At 40.7% G+C, this 19606-nt stretch overlaps 1 long non-coding RNA gene across 1 annotated transcript in view; it reads right to left on the reverse strand.

Annotated features, from left to right (window-relative positions):
• Positions 1–4069: 4069 nt before the first annotated feature.
• Positions 4070–19606, reverse strand: part of LOC122810340 — a 391757-nt gene continuing 376220 nt past the window's right edge. Inside the window, exon 3 of the long non-coding RNA XR_006366085.1 lies at positions 4070–4289. This is a non-coding gene — a long non-coding RNA (uncharacterized LOC122810340). The remainder of the gene's footprint in view (positions 4290–19606) is intronic.

Consider the following 19606-nt stretch of genomic DNA (forward strand, 5'->3'; position numbering starts at 1 on the left):
GACCCCCAGCCATCATAGTCTGAAGAGGTAAGGATGACTCCAAATAAAAAAAACTGGAGTCAACTCAAACACCCCAGACCCAATTATGGAGGTATGATTCCGGGGACCCATCAGATCCAATGGTACCAAGGGAGTTGGAGCCGAGCCCAGAACCGAAGACAAGGATGTTGTTGGTGCCGAGGCCACAGGAAGCTGAGTGGTTGGAGTTGAAGACTCTAAAGCCTCAGGAGGTCAGAGGAGGAATATAAGTTGGAGTGCTAGTTGAATACTCCCCTGCTCTAGGAGTGAAGAAGAAGCAGGAAGACCCCTGGCTGTCAGTAGCTGATTCATCAACCTCACTATGTCTACTTCTGTAAGACTCCTGTAAGAGCGAACAGACAGTCTGGAGAGAGATTCTGACCTTTCTATAAATGGGCTACGAAGCTGACCCAGGAAGGGGTCAACAGACGGGGAATATCTCATCCTGGGTGCATAAAGAACTTCAGTCTTTGGCACCGAAGTAGTAGGCATAACCTTTGGAGCAGCAGGAGAAGTCAGCATCAAGGTGGAAACTAAGGAAGCCGATGCATTAAAGGTGCTGGTGCTTTAGCCAATGGCGATGGAGCCAAAGTAGCCGGTGCCAAGGAATTAGTCCATTCTGTGAGTTTCAGAACCTTTGGTTTCGGTTCCGAAGAGGAACCAACAGATAGATACTTGTGTTTCTTAGATGTTGGTGCCAATGGAGATGTTGGCACCAAATGACTAGCTTTTAAACCACAGGCCTTAGGAGGCGGCTGATCAGCCTTGGACGAAGCTTCTTCCAAGGGGGCTTTAAGAAGCCCTTTAAGTATGTTTATTATGATACTGTACCAGGGCCCTAGTACTGAAGCCCTGGCAGAGAGAGCACTCTATATCCAAATAAGGAGCGCCCAAACTATAAACACAAGAATCATTCCCGTCAGAGTTAGGCATTTTTCTGCCGCATTCCTGGCACTGCTTAAATTCGGTGGTACTCTTAGACTTTTCTGCCATATTGGAAAAGAGACTTGCAGAAAACCAGTCAGAAGGTACACACACACACACACACACACACACACACACACACACACACACACACACACACACACACACACACACACACACACACACACACACACACACACTCTACCAGCAATGGTGGAAAAAATTACCAATCGGTACTTAGAGAAAGAGAGGGGGAACTACTAACAATGGTAGACAAGAAATACCAACAGGTATAGGAGGGATACCAATGAGAAAAAAATTACTTGCACAAAAAGGTGGGTAGAAGAGAATATTAAAAGATATTACTGAAAAATATTTAAGACAGACTGAAAAGATAAACAACTATAAGATTTTTACTTAGCTGCAAGAGAAGGATTGACTGACGCGTCTTGCTGTAAGAGTGGCAAACGAGATCTGAGGTAGTTTAGAGAGGGGCATTATGAGTAGACCTTTAGCTTGAGAGATTTTTGGCTTGTGCAAGCTGTGTAATGGCCAAACTGATTCCAAGGAATGGAGCCATAACCCAACTGTCAAGACTAGATGAAGATTGACAACATCAGATTGTTTTGATGCCAGTTTTGTGGTACGTTGAGGCTGATATTTTTGAATAACTTGGTGAACAGCAAGATATTCTTTTTCCCTGAGGTCTAGTTTGTCATAAGGTATTCCATATAATGCAGTCAAGTAGAAAAGAAAGCATTCACAACATGCACTCCAGGAAAAAAGTGTCAACATTACAGCAAGACACCTGTGACAACTGCTTCACATTGTTTCTGTGACTATCTACATAAAAAAGGGGGTATTCATTTGAGTGAAAATATTTTTTATACTCAGAATGACAAACATGCAGACAATCCACTTGATAAATGTTATAAGAGGAGGAAGTGATATGGTTCATATAAAAAGTTTCCATTAGTTAGGAGGAGGAGTATGAACAGTTCTGCAGGGATCTTAATAGCACCATTAACAGGAGTAAGGCTGAATATGAATTGAAGGTAACCACCTTTCTGTGTCCCAGATGTATAACAGTTTTGTTTGTTCTGGGTGAGTTCTGTTAACCAATGTGTTATGTAACTATTGATCTGTGATCTGTGCAAGACACACAGTAACTGCCTAATCCTTTTCCCTCCACATCAGATTTTCCACTGGCATATTTAGCGTTTCAGATCTATTCACTATGACTACATTTTCTCATCCTCACAGTCTCTAAAACCATAGCATGATTGCTTTTAAACATACTAATATTCACAAAGATGCATATTCATGTCATGGCACCATGTGCTAGGGATACTGTACCATCCAGTCTTGTCAAAATGTTAGACCTGTGACAAATGTGACAGACATTGGACTTCTCAAGTCATTTAGAGCAGACAACACAATGCTTTTTGTTATCCATAAATCTGCTTCAAGCTATATGTCACCCATCTCCATATCTGCTCTTTGCTTAGATTTGCACAAAATATGTCAGTGACTGTATTGTACATGAAGATATTACATATATATGCACTTATACACTGTCATCTCACTACTGAGATTCCCATGATCAGCTTGACCTGTATTGAGGTCTGTGTCATACATGATTACAAACAGAATTTCCTCTGATATCACTCTGTCTTCTGTTCTTAAGTGTCCCCTGCCATATTTATCCACCAAAATACTACTCCTGCATTCTGTGGCGTTCTTGCTTTCAATAGTCCTCAGACTCTGTTTGCTACTTTCTGTAAACTTCACTCAGCAGTTCACCTGTGATAGCTTAGTGTTCAGCAGCAAGCAAGACCCATGGGCTTTGACATTTCTCCTTTTCCTTTGCCATACATTTTCTTGGATCACCCCTTCCAATGAACAAGACATCTGTATTCCTTTTACAGCTGTGTTTGAGTGCTAGTCCATTTCAGCTCTGATATTACTTGCCAACACTTTAAATCTTCATGTGTTGCAGAACTGGTGCATCTGCATTTGTGAGTGGCAACGTGGGGATACAATAACAGGTTGGAGAATGTATATCACATCTCAAACCTACTGCTCATGGTCCACTAGTATGCAGCATATAGCAGGTCCCATGGTCCACCATGATTTATTATTTATTTACTTATTAATTAATTTATGCTTGTTTACTGGGTTAAAGCGCTTACCAAAATTGACCAGTTTCAGGCTTAGTCTCGGTTGCAGTGATACAACAAATGATTAGTTTACTTAAATACAGTGAGAATGCAATATAGGACAGAGTTGTGGCAGAGCTAAAAATACAATAAAGTATTGTATATAATAAAATAAAACTATTATAATGACATAATATATAAAGTGAACATACAAAAACACGAAAACATACAGTAGGGTAAGTGAAGTATATCTACATATTTACAGGCAAGTAACCACTCTGGGAGTGCAGAGAAGGTTATGTTTCGAGCAGGAGTAAGACTTTAGGTGGAGGTAAGAGAAGTGACCTAAGGAGAGGCATTTGCATTGGCTTTGTTTAGTCTGATAGACTTTGAACCTGGGTCTGAATTTGATGTAGGTGGTGGGTTAAAGTTTGGTGGCAGTTCTTGGCGGAATTGATTAATTCCATGACCACTGAAAAGCAGCACTTAGTTATCAATATCCATATAAAAATGATTTGTGTGTTCAAAGTTGTGGTCTCAATTATGTACCTGAAACAAAGCAGAAGTAATACTATATTGCACTTGGTGGAACAGTCGTGCATGCCATCTTCTATTAAGAACTGGGTTGGAGCTCTTAGTGTTGGCTGACTGCCATCTAGCAGTGAGCGGGAGACCTACCTGGTGCATCTTGGACTGCTGCTGCTGCTGCTGCTGTGTTGCTGCAGTAGTATCCTTTATTGGATTCTTCATGCTGCTCATTACAACACAAGCATATTGAAACATTACAGTGGTGCAGATAAAGCAGATTACATGTTTGTTTTAACAAAAGTGAGGCTTGATTACACAGTAATGTAAGCAAAACATGGGCTTTGAAACATTGCTGTCTGATACTGACTTCAGCAAAATAGCAGCTATATAAATATAAATGTAAGTACTTATGATGCTGTTATAAAAATCCTGTATTTTTATTAGGTAATGGTGCAGGGTAAATTAAGGAAATTTAAGGAGCAGTTTTATTAGTTGCTACATCACTGCTGCTTGATATTATGAATATAGACTCCTCTGCTGGTGGTAGTGGAAGAGTTTGTACTATAATGACAAAACTACCGTAGACTGCCATTGAGTTTATCTCCCAGTGGTTGAGTCTGTTCCATACTGCTTGAATGCATTAAGAGTATTCCCATGGACCTACAAAATAAAATAAAGAGAATAGTGCTCAGCATGCATGACATGCAAATGTAAACAGAGTACACTGAGAAACCTGTCAACACACTGCATCAGGTGACATAAGATATGACATGCATGTAAGTTCAGAACCAAGCCTATACATTATTATTAGCCATTGTAAATGCATTGGAGACCCTTGCATCCCTTACATGATGCTCAAGTGCTAAACAGTCATAAACTCTAATAGATGACCTAAACAGAAGGGACTGAACAACAAACTGGACTGGGTAGGTATATAGTACAAAGTACAGAATACAATGCAGTGAATGCCTTGAACACCTCATGAGTTGGCTATTAGTTATGTCCAGGAATGAAAGGCAATCAGTACTTTTACTGTTAAGAAAGCAGGCATAGTAAGCACATCAATGACATGCAAGGCTAAGATTATTTGTAGCAGATAACTGAAATCTAATTAAGGAAATATCAGCACTCCATTTGCGAGTTCCATAAGATGCCTATCAAAAAGTAGCAATATGAAATCAAGAAGCAATTATGCAAAGAAGTACTAAATGAGAAATTACAGTTGTTTAAAGTAAATTTACCATAACAGTAGATGTACGACTAGATCACAGTTGCAGTACTTTAATCTGTATGGGTTATATCTTGCTAAAGATACAATAGCCGGCCAGTATCCAAAGCGTTAGGACACCTTGCATGTGCTCTAACCACTGTTGGGGTTGAGGAGAGCTGCAGAAAGTCAGTGGTTTTAGCACCAAACCCTTCAGAAGTTTCTTGCCATGTAGAAATGGAGCTAAAGCCCTGATATTAGACTACATGCTAGGTACAAAAATCTGAAAATGGCCTTACAATAGCTAAAACAACTCATAAAAAGGGGCAATGGAGGGAAGACGTAGCTACTGAAGTATCTAATGTTATGGTACGTTTACTTAGTGTTTTGTTATGGCATGTACAGTCGACCAAGTTGCTGTGTCTAGAATACTTCCAGAGTTCACTCCTTACCAAAAAAGAAGCCAAGGCCCTGTTAGAATGGAGTAGAATTCTGACTGGAAGTGACTTGTTATGGTGGAAATAACAAAGGATAATAGCTTGAGACAACCACTTAGAAAATCTGTTCAGACAATGATTGTCCTTTTTTTAGTCTCTCATAGGAGATAAACAATTGATCACAATTCCTGAAGGTTTTAGTTTTGGCAAGACAGTATTTGTGCTGTCTGTGGACATCCAGACTATGCAGAATCCTTTCTTACTCATTTTAATGTTCTGAAAAGAAGACAGTGAGATAGATAATTGACTCTAAGTAAACTGAAACTACATCAAGCAAACAGAAAAGATTTGTTCTTAAAGAAATGATGTATTTATGAAAGTTGAGAAACGGTTGATCCACCAAAAAATGGCAGAGGTCAGAGCAATAAGTAACACTTTTTTTTCCAAGTTAAGAACATAAAATCAGATAGTTCAAACAGGCAAGAGTGTTGTTTTTTCTAAAACAAAATTAAGATCCCAAGGAGGAGCCACCTGTTTTGTAGGTGGGTGAATATGAAGAGCCCCTTTCAAAAATTGCTTAACTAGAGACTGGGTAGAAAGGGGATCTGTGGGCAGACAAGCAGATAATGCTGTCAGATAAATCCTGACTGAAGAAAAAAAAGGACCACAGGATATTAAATCAGACAAATATTGTAGGACCAGAGGCATCTAGGCCTTTGAAGGGTCCTGGTTCTTACTATGCACCATCTAGAAGATCTGTTCCACTTACCCATATATGATTTTCTAGTAGCAGGTTTCTTACCTACACTGCAGCCTAGGGGAACAGATGCCCAAAAGGTATTACAATTCTATTATCCAGGCAATTTACTGAAAGGGTTTCAAGTTGGGGTGTGTCAAACAACCCCTGTCTTGTATGAGTGTATTCAGTTTGTGAAGTAGCTTGTGGTAATTGCCTTTAGCCACTTTAAAAGAAGGGAGAAACACTGCTGCCTGGGCCAGAAGGGTATCACTAAAATTATCTCTGGAAAATCTTTCTGAATCTTTAGAAAAACATTGGATATTACTGGAATGCCATACACAAATATTCCCGTTCAAAGGAATAAAAAAAAAAAAACATTTGTCTTCAAGGCCTGTTTGCAAGGATTCCTGCTACAGAATTTCTTTAGTTGTCTAATGTAAATGGTGACAAACAGATCTTTTTGAAGAGTTCCTCACAGTTGGATCAATTAAAGGAAGACCCCTGGTTTAGTTTCCATTTGTCACTGTATGTCCTAGTCCTGCTCAGCTTGTACAAAAAAGAAGTTATGTTCTTACCATAACATTCCATCTGTGTTGTCAATCTTCATTCATTCTTGACTGATGGGTTCAGTTCTGACCTCTCGGAACCGACTTGGCCGTTATACATAGCTCAGGCCAGCCAAAAACTCTTGAGCTAAGGCTCTACCTACAATACCCCTCTTCCCATTGCCTCAGATTGAGTTTGCATTGCAGTTAAGAAAATACAGAAGCCTTGTCTAAGGTATAGCCCTATAATGTTCCAGGACTAGGTCTGAACCTCCAGGAGTCTCTTGGAGGAGGTGGGAGGGTGGGATCTCAAGAATGAATGAAGATCAGCAACACAGATGGAATGTTATGGTAAGAACATAACTTCTTTATCTGATGTATCAGAGTCCCCAGCTACTTTAGGTCCTGAGCGGCCCTAAGGAAGGATATTCTTGAGCTCCACAGAGCCAAAAGATGCTCTTCTTCTGGAGACCATGTCTAATTTGTAATGGGTGATAAAGGTATGTGGAGTAGCCCAAGTTGCCGCTGCACATATGTCTTCCATAGAAGCCCTGGAATGAAAAACCACTGAAGTGGAAACAGATCTGGGAGAATGAGCCCTAACTGTAGTAGACAGTTTGAGTTTATGTTGATTGTAGATAAAGGTAATAAAGTCTCTAAGCCATTTTAATAAGGTGACCTTTGATAGAGGTTTGCCCAATCTGGGTCCAGAAAAGGACAGAAATAGTTGGTCTGATTTTCTAAAAGATTTTGCTCTGTCCAAGTAAAAACTTAATTGTCTGTGGACGTCCAACACTCTCCTTTGTTTGCAAAATTTGGGAAGAAGACAGGTATGTCTATAGACTGGTTGACATTAGATTCTGATACCACTTTGGGAAGGAAGGTGTGATTGGTTCTGAGTGATACTCTTTCTTTGTGAAGAATGATATAGGGATGATTAACACACAATTCTCCTAGCAGACGTGATAGCTACTAGGAAGATGGTTTTCCAAGATAAAAACTTGAGGTCATAAGTAGCTGCTGGTTTAAAGGGCTATCAAACTAGACATTGTAAGACTAAGGTCAAATCCCGTGGAGAAACAGAATCTTTGAATGGGGGTTTTAAATGCAGAGCACCTTTAAGAAACATTTTGCATAAATGAGACATCAAGGAATGGTAATCAAAACCATTATGAAAATTTGAAATGGCAGCCAGATGAACCTTAATTGTGGACGCAGAGGCCCCCATTTCAAACAGGGTAGCTAAATATTCTGGGACCTTATCAACTGATGCTGAGAAAGGGTCTATGTAGTTTGTACACACCCAAATTGAAAATCTTTTCCATTTGCTTAGATAAAGCTTCCTGGTGGATGGTTTATGAGAAGCCAGAAGTATCTTTTGTACTGGAGAGGGCAAGTTATTCTGCCTGGCAATTACTGGAATTAGACAGACCAAGCCATCAGCTTGAAATTCTGAAGATTTGGATACATCAAGCCCTGAGGGTGAGACAGCAGGTCTGGAACTGGATCCAGAGTCCAAGGGCGGTGAACCAGATGAGGCCAAAGAAAGAGGAACCAGACTTGGTGGGGCCAATAAGGTACGATGAGAATTACTTTACTTCTCGACCTTTGGGCTTTCCTCAGAAAATGGGGGATCAGTGGAATAGAGGGGAAGGCATACAAAAGTCCCAGGGGCCAATTGAGAAGAAGTGCATCTCTCAGGGACTCCCCACGGGAGGAATTAGGGCAAAGTAGCTGCTGCATTTGTTGTTTATGGGACAGGAAAACAGATCACAGCACAGCTGACCCCATCGATGTAAGATCTTTGTTGCTATGTTGAGATTGAGAGATTACTCGTGAGGCAGGAGGATACATCTGCTCAGTTTGTCTGCAATCTCATTGGAGTTCCCTGGGATATGCATTGCTATCAGAAAGCGGTTGGAAGCGATAGCCCATTGCCAAATCCTTAGGGCTTCCTAACATCGAGGGTAGGATCTGGTTCCTCCCTGTTTGTTGATATACCAGACTATGGACATGATGTCTGATTGGATTGTAACTGTCCCCGAAGGAAGGACAGATTGGAATGCTTGCAACGCTAAAAGCACTGCCCTCAATTCTAGGATGTTGATGTGCAAATTGGCCTCTTGCGGGGATCAAGTGCCTTGAACAGTCTTTCTCAGATAATGCCCCCCCCCCCCACCTTATCTAGGAAGCATCCATGTTCACTATGGCCTTGGGCTGAGAGGTGGAAAGGTATGACCCCATAGATTCTCTTCTGGCTTCATCCATCAAGATAAATCCTTTTTTGGAGCGATTTGTTATCAGGACTGAATGGGACATGGGATGTGTTAGAATCGACCATTGTGATGCCAAGAGCCATTGAAGCAGCCTAATGTGATACCTCACTAGGGGAACTAATGATATAGTTGCTGCCATGGTTCCTAGAGCTTGTAGTACCAGACAAGCAGGAACTTTGTTTTGGAAAATGATTACTTGAACTTGATCTTAGCTTCAACAGCCTGTGGAGAGGAAGGGAGGCTACACAAGACAATGTATTTAATCTTGCTCTGATGAACTCCAGATCCTGCACGGGATCAATTGTGATGTTTCCTTGTTGACTGAAATGCCTAGTGTTGCAGCAAGATGTAGAATGAAGTCTATGGCATAAAGCAGTAGACGCCTGGAGGGGGTGATGAGGAGCCAGTCATCTAGATATGGAAATACCCAGAATCAATGCATTTGGTAAACACCCTGGGGGCTATGGTGAGACTGAAGGGCAGCACTTGGAATTGGTAATGACTGGCTCTTAGCCGGAAGTGGAGATATCTCCTGGAGAGTTTGTCCATTTTTATGTGGTAATACATGTCCCGAAGATCTATACAACACATCCATTCTCCTCCAAAAAGGGAAGAATAGACTGAACTGTGACCATCCGGAATTCTGTCTGTTGTACAAATTTGTTCAATAGGCTGAGATCTAGGATTGGTCTCCAGTCCCCTGTCTTTTTGGCACTAAAAAGAATAATGAGTAGAATCCAGACCTATTTGGTCTGGTGGGACTACTTGGATGATTCTTTTTTGAAGCAGCTTTTGAATCTCTACTGCTGCTAGATTCCCTCCGACTGGGTGGAACACTGGGGGTTCACTTTTGGGGCTTTAGCAAAAGATTGAAGAGGATGTGGTAACTTCTGGTAATTATTTTCTGCATCCAGGTATCTGAGGTTATTGTAAGCCAGGCTGAATGGTGCAGAGAAAATCTTCCCCTGACTGCCTCCAGAGGTAAGCAATCAGTCCTCCATTCAGGAGCACTAATAGGGTTGTCTGGAAAATTAATCTCTGGAGCCCTGGTTATGTGGTCCCCCTCTGCCATGGGAAGGGCGTCTTTCAGAAGAGTTTCCCCTCTGCCCTGGGGGGAATACTCACCTTGTGTGTCACGAAAAGGCCCTTGGGTCTTCTTGAACCACATTTTTTCCACCCTCTTGTTCCTGCAATAAGGTCGTTGTGGAGTGAAAAAACAAATGCCCACAGCAGAAAGGGCCTTTCTGTCTTTTTCACACCTGGTTAGTATGTCTCTAACGTTCAGGCCAAACAAGGAAGTACCATCAACAGGAGCATTGATAAAGGAAGATTTAAAGGGGTCAACACCTGTACCCGCTGTTCCAGATATCCCTTCAGCTGAATGAACAATAAGCTGCATGGATGAATTTGATATAGACTCCAGGGTGGCAAGCCGAGAGGCAACCTTATCCCGAACCTCATCAGATACTGCTCCTGCAAGGGTGTCTGAAAGCTCAGTTATCAGATCCCTTTGGAGTCTAGCAAAGTGTGCCAAGAAGTTCAAGGACCTAATAGCAAATGTTGTTGAAGCAAAGACCCGCTTCCCAAATCTGTCCATCATCCGGGACTCTTGGTTAGGAGGATGTACAGTTGAACTTTCCTCGGTGAGTTCCTTTTTGGTAGCCGCCACCACCACCACCATGGCATCCACTGCTAGACCCTTTGACCAATGGAGCTGATCTTATGGGGCTGACAAAATTTTATCTGGTCTCTGGGGAATAGGCTCTGTGGAGTCAGGGACCGTCCATGCTCGCTGAATGATCAGTTTAACTAGGTCGTCAGTGGGCGTGGTCACCCAAGAAGTAGATGGATGGGCATGAAAAGCTTGCAAGCACTCAGACTCCTCAGAGGATGGGTTTGAGGACTTCCAGTCACCCGTCGTTTTCAATATTTCTAGGATATCTCCAAAGGAGACATCTTCAGGGGGTGACCGGGGGGAACCTTCCCCTTCATCATAATCTGTGTCTTCTGAAACTGATTTTTTCTGGGGAATCTAGGTGCTTCCTTTTGCATGTCCTCTTATGGGGTGGCTACTCAGGGAGAGGTTCTGAGGAGGACTCTGAAGAGAAGGGATCCTGGAAAGGGATTTCTTGCAGCTCTTGTGCCCGCTGCCCCGACTGCGAACCAGGGGATACATAGATATGACACTCCGATGAGGAAGGAGCCAGCTGGGAGCCTGCTGAGGCTAAAGCTGTCTCTATGATCTGGAAGGCAGGTCCACCTGAAGAGGGATGAGAGCCCAGAACTGAGAAAGACACCTCAGAACCGGGGTCACATCCCACTCTGATGAATCGCCCTCCAGAATGGGAGCTGGGGAAGGGTTCGAAACTGCCATGGTTCTGAGAGCCAAAAATGGCACTGTAAAATCAGTCAGAACCATGGAAATGGCCCCAGAACTGATAGCCAAACCACAGTCCCAAATGTACAACAGATCCGAAGGATCTGAAGACAACAGAGATGACCCTGGTGCCGAGGTAAGGTCCACAGTTGGCACCGAGGTAGCCAGGGAGCATTGAAGTGAAGGGCTCCAAACCTTGGAAAGAGGTCAAAGGAGGATAAACTGGTGGAATCCTAGGAGAATATGTCTTGGCTCCAGAAGGGAGAGAAGACTGCGTAGGTCCGGGAAGACCCCTGGCTGCTAAAAGCTGGTCCCCCAATCTGACTACAACCACTTCTGAGAGACTCCTGGAGGAACGGTTCAACATTATTGAAGGGGACTCAGGTCTGTCAAGAAAAAGGGGCAGAGGAGCTGACCCAAGAAGGAGTCTACCAAAGGGAAATATCTAGTCCTGGGAACCGTGAGTGATTTGACTTTTGGAACCATCGGTTGTGCAGAAGGGGAGGCGTGGACCAAATAAGAAATGAGGGAAAAAATAATCCAACTCACGCTAAAGACGGTTCAGATCAAAGTGGTCCAAAAGTAGCAAAAAAAATCCTGAATTCGTCACCATGGCAAAGCAGACGAAGTAAGCTATGGAGTCAAGAAGTAGTTGAAAAACTTTAATCATGAAAGTGCAAATAATAAAACAACAAACAGGCCTAAAATGATGAGCACTTTTTTTGAATCTCATCAGATCTAAAATTGCAAAAGCTCCTATTGGTTAAAATAAAGATAAACAGCCAGTCATAGTGCTAACCCTAAACATACCTTCATTACACAACCAATAGAGATGATGCAGGGCTCAAACTCAGGAAGTAACAAGTAATTTAAAATAATCCAATCAGAGGTTAGAAGGAAATTCATAATCCAATCACTGAATCACACAAAAGTCCGTAATGCTAAGTGAAACAAAATTATTCTGTGTTGAAAGGCAGCATAGATTAAACTCAAGCTCATATCTAGAATCACTTGTTACAACCATAAACACCTGTTAGGTTTTGGTAACTGAAGACGAAATATGGTGTTGATGCTGTCATCCACTCATTTTTCACGGATGTAGGCTTCAGTTTATGCCACATGACAAAATCTCCTAATTACGCCTGTCTGTTTGCACGGCTACAGGTGCTAAAACATAAAAACATAAAAAATAATAAATATTTATAAATATAATATGCCCATTATAAGGTTTAGAAGAAGGCCAGTTTGGAGATACTGGTAAAACAGCTATGGAACACGCCTTCATTATGCGGCTGCAAAAGAACAAAATAAAACGTCTCTCTGTGGTTACATAAGTCAGCACATTTGCATGGTTTACTGTAGATAAAACATGTATACATGATCAGGTCTGCCCACATATCACAGGTCTGCATATCGCGGCTACAGACACCTGAATTAGAATATTTATAAAAGTGGGATTAGCAAATTATAATGTTGATACTGTTGAGGACTTCAGTCTATGCCTAATCTCCTAGTTACACCTGCTGGTTTGCACAGCTGCAGGTGCAGGGTCATAGAGGATAAACTTATAAATATAATATACCCATTGAGAGGTAAGTGACCTGAAAGAAGATCAGTTATAAACACTGTTGGAACAGCCATATAACCACCTGCATTATGCAGCTACGGAAAGGCAAAATGAAAATCAGCTCATTTGCGAGGCTTAATATAAATAAAACATGTGTACATGATCAGGTCTGTCTGCATATCGTGGCTACAGACATCTGGAATTAAATATTTGTGAGAAGGGAATGAACAGAGTGATAAATGTCAAGGCATAAAGTTTAATAAAGTAAGGAGATGGTAATCCAATGGGAGAGAAAAAATGGTCCTGAATGGCCAATCAACAGGTGACTAGATGGTAAAATAGCAAATCAGTATACCTTAGGATAGGCATCCCTTAATTTTAGATATGTAAATGATATAACCAATCACAGATATGTATTAGATGATATAACCAATAACATAAATGTCCAATATGAGGGTAGTGTAGATTATGCTGCTGTTTAAATGTAATACGAGTAGAATAGTAAAAAAACATGTAAGAAACCAAGATGCAATCAAAAACACATTTTAAGTTGCGTTCATTATGAACAAACAAACTATGGAGCTACTGAATCTTTAAAAGAAACAAACAAATCCTTTCTAATAATTATAACTTAGAATATTAATATAAACACTGAATAGTGGAACATTGAGATTAGCGATACTATGAATAACTAGCCAATGGAAGGTGTAAAGTACTCTTGGGTAGCCAATCAGTAAGTGACCAATTGCAATTTAACAACTGCTACTAGAACAAATCCATGAACCTGAAAATTGTGGCCAATCTAAAGCTTAGATTGTGCAGCATGGCCAATAGCATAACAGACTATAGAAACAGTTTAGATTGTGTGGCCGTGAAATGCAATACTATATCTAAACAAGGTGTCAGAAAATAAAACAACATATAGATTGTAAAACCATAAAAACAATAAAATAAAATACAGTCTAATCATATATATTGAAATTGTATTCATTATACATGAACATAAGTTATAATACTACTTAAATCGCTAAGTGAGGCATCTAAAATTCACATAAGTTACGGTATAGATGATGTAGCCAATGGTTTTACGATTTACAATTTTCAGGTTTATTGATTTGTTCTACTAGCAGTTGCTGAATTGCAATTGGTCACTTACTGATTGGCTACCCAAGAGTACTTTACACCTTTAAATTTATGGTTATTGGTATGGTTGAACAGACCTTAAGCGGAGGGGATCTTCTTAGTAAGACTGAAGTAGAAGAAGCAAAATGGATTATAAATCTGAAAGCAGATTGTCTGCCTGGATTGAATGGCTTTGTTCCATTAAACCCCTTCCTTAAAGAACGGAGATTAAGTGTGAGGAAGTAATGGGAATTTATTTGAGAATGTTTCTAACCACTCTACTATAGTGATCATGTTCCGATATGAAAGAGAAGCCCTATGTTGAACAGAGCTATACATTAAATTTAAATTTAAAGATCCTTCTATAGTTCATTGTGCCCTTTGGCGAACTCTGAATATTGTCATGGAGTTTGATCAACAGGGAGATTTGAGCTGCTGTTTTTAGGACTTTGAATCATACTGAGAAAAAAGGAGATATCTACTGAAAGACTGAGTTGTGTTTTAATAGGCTAATAAAAGAGGCGCTGTTCCTTTCTATACAATTTATTGGCTAACAGAAATCTTGCACATGACTGGAGGCTGCCAATACAGGAAGAGCAAGTTGCAAGATCGGATTGGTTGGATGCTATGCTCCCTTCATGTTATTGGTTGCCTAGTATGAATGGCAAAATTGTGTGTAACAAGGAAGAAGATTTTGTTAATTAGTTAAAGCTTTGAGGACGAATGATGTTTCATGATTGGTGCTGTCCATTTTTTCATATTATATTGGTTAACAGAAGCTTTGCACATGATTGGAGGCTGCTGATGCAGGAAGAGTAAGTTGCAAGATCGGATTGGTTGGATGCTACACTCCTGCAGATTATTGGTTGCTTAATAGGAGTGGCTGAAATTGCTTGTAACAAAGAAGAAGATATTTTAAATTAGTTCAGTTTTGAGGACGGATGATGTGTTATGATTGGCTACCAAGGAGGTATAGCTAGAATTAATGTAATTGGCGGATGAGCATATTGGAAAAAAGAAATGAAGGTTTAAGCTACGAGCTTGCCAAAAGTATCTGGAAGTATCTATGTAATCCCCATTTGCTTATTGAAGCTAAGGGAATAGACTAAAATGTTTGCCTAAGGTATTTATTTTCATTTTTTACATGACGAAACTGGGAAGTTTAGAAATTCTGTTATAGGTCAGGAAGAAGACGTAGAATTGTTTCAGTTGGAGCACATAATCTACTATCTGATTCAAGGAGGCTCAAAGCAGGAAGAAAGAATAATTGCCTTTGATAGGTGGAAAGAAAAAGCTTACTGGTTTCTGTACCTTGGATTGGACAAAGAAGGAAAGCGGAATAGGGACACTTTTTAATTGGATTTTTCAGTTTTAAGTGGAATACATTTTTTGGATTGAATTTCTTCAAATTTGATTGGTTTACAGTTTTTTAAAAAGGATCTCAGGACCAGTATTCTTAGGATCTGAAGAAGGCTTTAAGCCAAAAGCACTTGTCTGGTACCTGAGAATTTGATTGCCTGTCGGAATAAAGTTTACTGTTCGTTTTATTTGTTCTTCTATGGTGGTTCACCCATATTTTACCCAAGTCTGTTTCATCTATTTTGGGCTTCCTTCAGTGGCATCTACCTGCTATTTTTGTTTTCTTTCTTACCCATCACACCTCCAACATTTCCTGTCTACCCGAGGAAAAATTCTCTGGAGTCTACTTGGGGTATAAATATATCTATGTAAACATTTCCAAGCAAAAATCCTAAATCTTCAAGATTTTGTTGCATATTTGAGAGACAAACATATACCTCCCAATTGTTTCTTTGTGAATTGCTTATCCAGTCTCTCTTCTCAATCCCTTCTAACCTCCTCTGATTGATTCTTGCAGTTATCATGCAGTATTTTATATGCTTTACTAATTATTTCTTTTTTAATAGCAGCTTCTGTTCTAGATTCTCATAAAAACTCTACGAGTGCTGGTCTTTCATTTAGGACCCTCCTATTTCTTTCTCTTTGACTATACTCTGATATCAATCCTTGATAGAGAAGGCAATCTCTAACCTGGATTACAAGTAAATTCTTCTCATCTTCCCATTCTATTACATTTTCCTCTCTAATTATTTGCTCCCAATAACTTGGTTCATTTGCCAATTTTCTCAAATAAATTCCATCCCCTCTTGCTTACTGTCTGTATCTCTAATTGCAGTTATCTCTATTGGCAGAATCTCCTTTCTCCATTCCCATTTTGTCTTAGTTCTTAGAATACTTTCTGCTACTTTATAAATATAACAGTTCATATGATTATTGTTAATCTCCTTTAAGATCTGCATCCAAAATCCCAGTCTGTTCTTGTTTCTTGATCTTCCCACTGGTTCATCATCACTTTCCACTTTGAAAAAAAAAAGTATGTTCTTACCATAACGTTCCATGTGTGTTGTTCATCTCTATCTTTATTCTCACTGATGGGTCGGATCCAATGTGTCAGATCCATCTTGGCCTTTCAAATACCTCAAAGTCTTCAGCAAAGCTTGTGGGCCTCTTTCCCTACTTACAATGCAGTTCCTCAACCTCCTCAGATCTTGTTTTCCCATCCAGAAAGTAAAATCTTCTATACACCAAACATGGAATTTACTATGACAATACCAGTACCTCTGAAGCTATGGAGATCCATGAAACCAAAGTCCACTCAGTCTTCCAGGAATTCTGAAAGGGGGCACGGAGGGTGGGTTGTGAGACTAAAGGTCAGGATGGACAACACACATGGAACTTTATGGTAAGAACATAACTTCTTTATGTGTTGTTGTCAATCTCGCCTTTATTCTCAGTGATGGGACCATGTCCCAAGCAACCTAATTCCTGGGTGGCTCATGGAAGAATATTCCTTAGAACCACAGAACCAAAGGAATCCCTACTCCTGGAGGCCAAATCTACTTTGTAATGAATAATAAAGGTATGCATTTTAGCCCATGTCGCTGCATCACAGATATTGTCCCAGGATAATCTTGCTTGAAAAGCTGCTGAAGTTGCCACTGATCTGGTTGAATGTGATTTAACTGGAAAGAGAAGAGGCTTGTTTTTGGAGGTGTAGATGTAGGCTATACAAAGGGTGAGCCATCTAGAAAATGTAACCTTTGAGATTGGTAAACCTTTCCTAGTCTCAGAGAAGGATATGAAAAGTTGATCCGATTTCCTAAATTCTGAAATTTTGTGCAAGTAGAAACATAATTGTCTATGTACATCCAGAAGATGCAGGAAGTATTCACCTTTGTTCTGGTAATTAGAAAAGAACACTGGTAGCTCAGTAGTTTGATTTAGATTGCTTTCTAACACAACCTTAGGAAGGAATGATGGATTAGTGTGTAAAAAAACCCTCTTCTTATTAAAAATTAGGTAAGGGTGTTTGGAAGACAAGGCCTGCCATTCTGATACTCTTCTGGATGAGGTAATAGCTACAAAGAAAAGTATTTTCCAAGACAAAAACTTTAAATCGCATGTTGTTGAAAGTTAAAGGAGGGAACAAATGATATTCATTAAAATGAAGTTGAAATCCCAGGGAGGAGTTGAGGTTTTCTATGGGGGTCTAATCATTGTTGTTCCTTTCAAAAAGACTTTACAGAGTCTGTATGATATAATACTAGAGCCATTTACTCCTACAAGGTAATTCAAAATTGCTGCTAGCTGGAGTCTAATAATAGAAGCAGCCGCACCTTCATGAAAAAGCTTGGTGAGAAATTCCAGTATGGCATATATAGGTGCAGAAAAGGGATCCACCTGTTTTTCCATCTTCCATATTATGAACCTATTCCATGTACTCTTGTACAATTTATGCATAGAGGTTTTATGGGAGGACAATAGATTTTGGTTTACTGGGGAGAACAGATGGGGAAACCTGGCAATCCAGAGAACTGGAGCAACCAAGCTGCTAATTTGAGGTTGTGAATGTTGGGATGTTCCATTCTCCCGATGGATGCGTCTGTAAATCTGGATCTGGGTCCAGAATCAAAGTATTCTCCCAAAGATGAGGCTGTAGGAAGGGAATCTAGATTTGGCAAGGCCAATAGGGTGCAATCAGGATTATCATGGTCTCCAACAGACTTGCTTTCTTTAATAACTTGAGAATTAGAGGAACTGGAGGGAAAGCATATAGAAGTCCCGGAGGCCAGTTGTGAACAAGTGCATCATTTGGTGACTCTCCAATAGGAGGGATTAGGGCAATGTAGTTGCTGCATTTGGCATTGATGGGTGAGGCAAAGAGATCACAGCAAGGCTGGCTTCATTTTCTGAAAATCTCTTCCACTACTTTCGGATTGAGGGGCCACTTGTACAGCCACAGTATGGTCTTGCTTAGTTTGTCTGCAGTCACGTTGGATTTCCCCGGGATATGCATTGCAACTAGAAAGCAGTTAGAGGAAGTTGGCATGCTGCCAAACCCTTACAGCTTCTTGACAAAGTGGGTAAGATCTGGTTCCCCCTGTTTGTTTATATACCAGACTACTGACATGTCTGATTGAATTGCTATGGTTCCTAGAGGGAGAGAGTCTTGAAATGCCTGCAGTGCCAGTAGCACTGCTCTCATCTCTAAGATGTTTATGTGCAAGTGAGCCTCATGTTCCTGCCAGGTGTCTTGGACAGTCCTTCCCAGATAATGCCCCCCCACCCTATCTGGGAAGCATCAATGGTCACCGTGGCCTGGGGTTGAGGGAAGGTAAAGGGATGGCCTTGAGGTACAAATGGGGAGTTAATCCACCATTTGAATTGCTTCTTGCAAGATATGGTTATGAGAATTTTGTGAGACATTGGTATTGCTAGAACTGACCATTGTGTGGAAAGCAACCACTGCAGAATCCTCATGTGAAGACATGCTAGAGGAATAAGCACAGTAGATGTTGCCATCTTTCCCAAAATCTGTAGTACTTATTTTTCAGTGGCTCAAATTTTTCTGATTAGTCACCTGACATGTAGATGAATATCATGCACCCTTTCGTGAGGAAGTCTCATTATGAGCTTGGTTGTATTTATTTCTGGTCCTATAAAGCTCAAATTTTGAGATGGCTCTAGAGAAGATTTGTCGTAATTTATGGTAATTCCCAGGGTGGAGCAAAGCTGAAGTGTATAGTCCCTGGCTTGTAGCAGTAGATGCCTGGTCTGGGAAGTTATTAGCTAGTCATCAAGATATGGAAACATCCAGAATCCTCGGCGTCTCAGGTGAGCCGCCACTACTGCCATCCATTTGGTGAACACTCTGAGGGCTGTAGTGAGACCAAAGGGCAGAGCTTGAAACTGGAAGTGACTGGCCCCTAGGCAGAAGAGCAGGTACCTTCTGGATAATCTTTCCATTTTGATATGGTAGTATGCATCCTGAAGCTCTATAGAGTACATCCAGTTGTCTTTCTCCAGGAATGGAACTATTGACTGTAGTGTCACCATCCAGAACTTGGTTTTCTTCACTGATTTGTTTAGTTCGCTGAGGTAAGTTCTGGATCCTCTCTGGTCTACAGGGATTTCTTGGATGACCCTTCTTCTAAGCAACTTTTGAATTTTCAATGTTGCTTGTTCCTTTTGACTGAGTGGAACATCTAGAACAGATTTGTTTATGGGACTGGGAAGGGAAAATGGAACGATATAACCCCTGGATATTATTTCCTGCACCACCTGTCATCGGTAATAATTTGCCAGGTTTCAAGGTGCAATGACAATCGCCCCCTGACTGCCTCCAGAG

The sequence above is a fragment of the Protopterus annectens genome, chromosome 8.part1 (genome assembly GCF_019279795.1).
Source record: "Protopterus annectens isolate FY-2018-M chromosome 8.part1, PAN1.0, whole genome shotgun sequence".
In the NCBI taxonomy this organism is placed as follows: Eukaryota; Metazoa; Chordata; order Ceratodontiformes; family Protopteridae; genus Protopterus; species Protopterus annectens.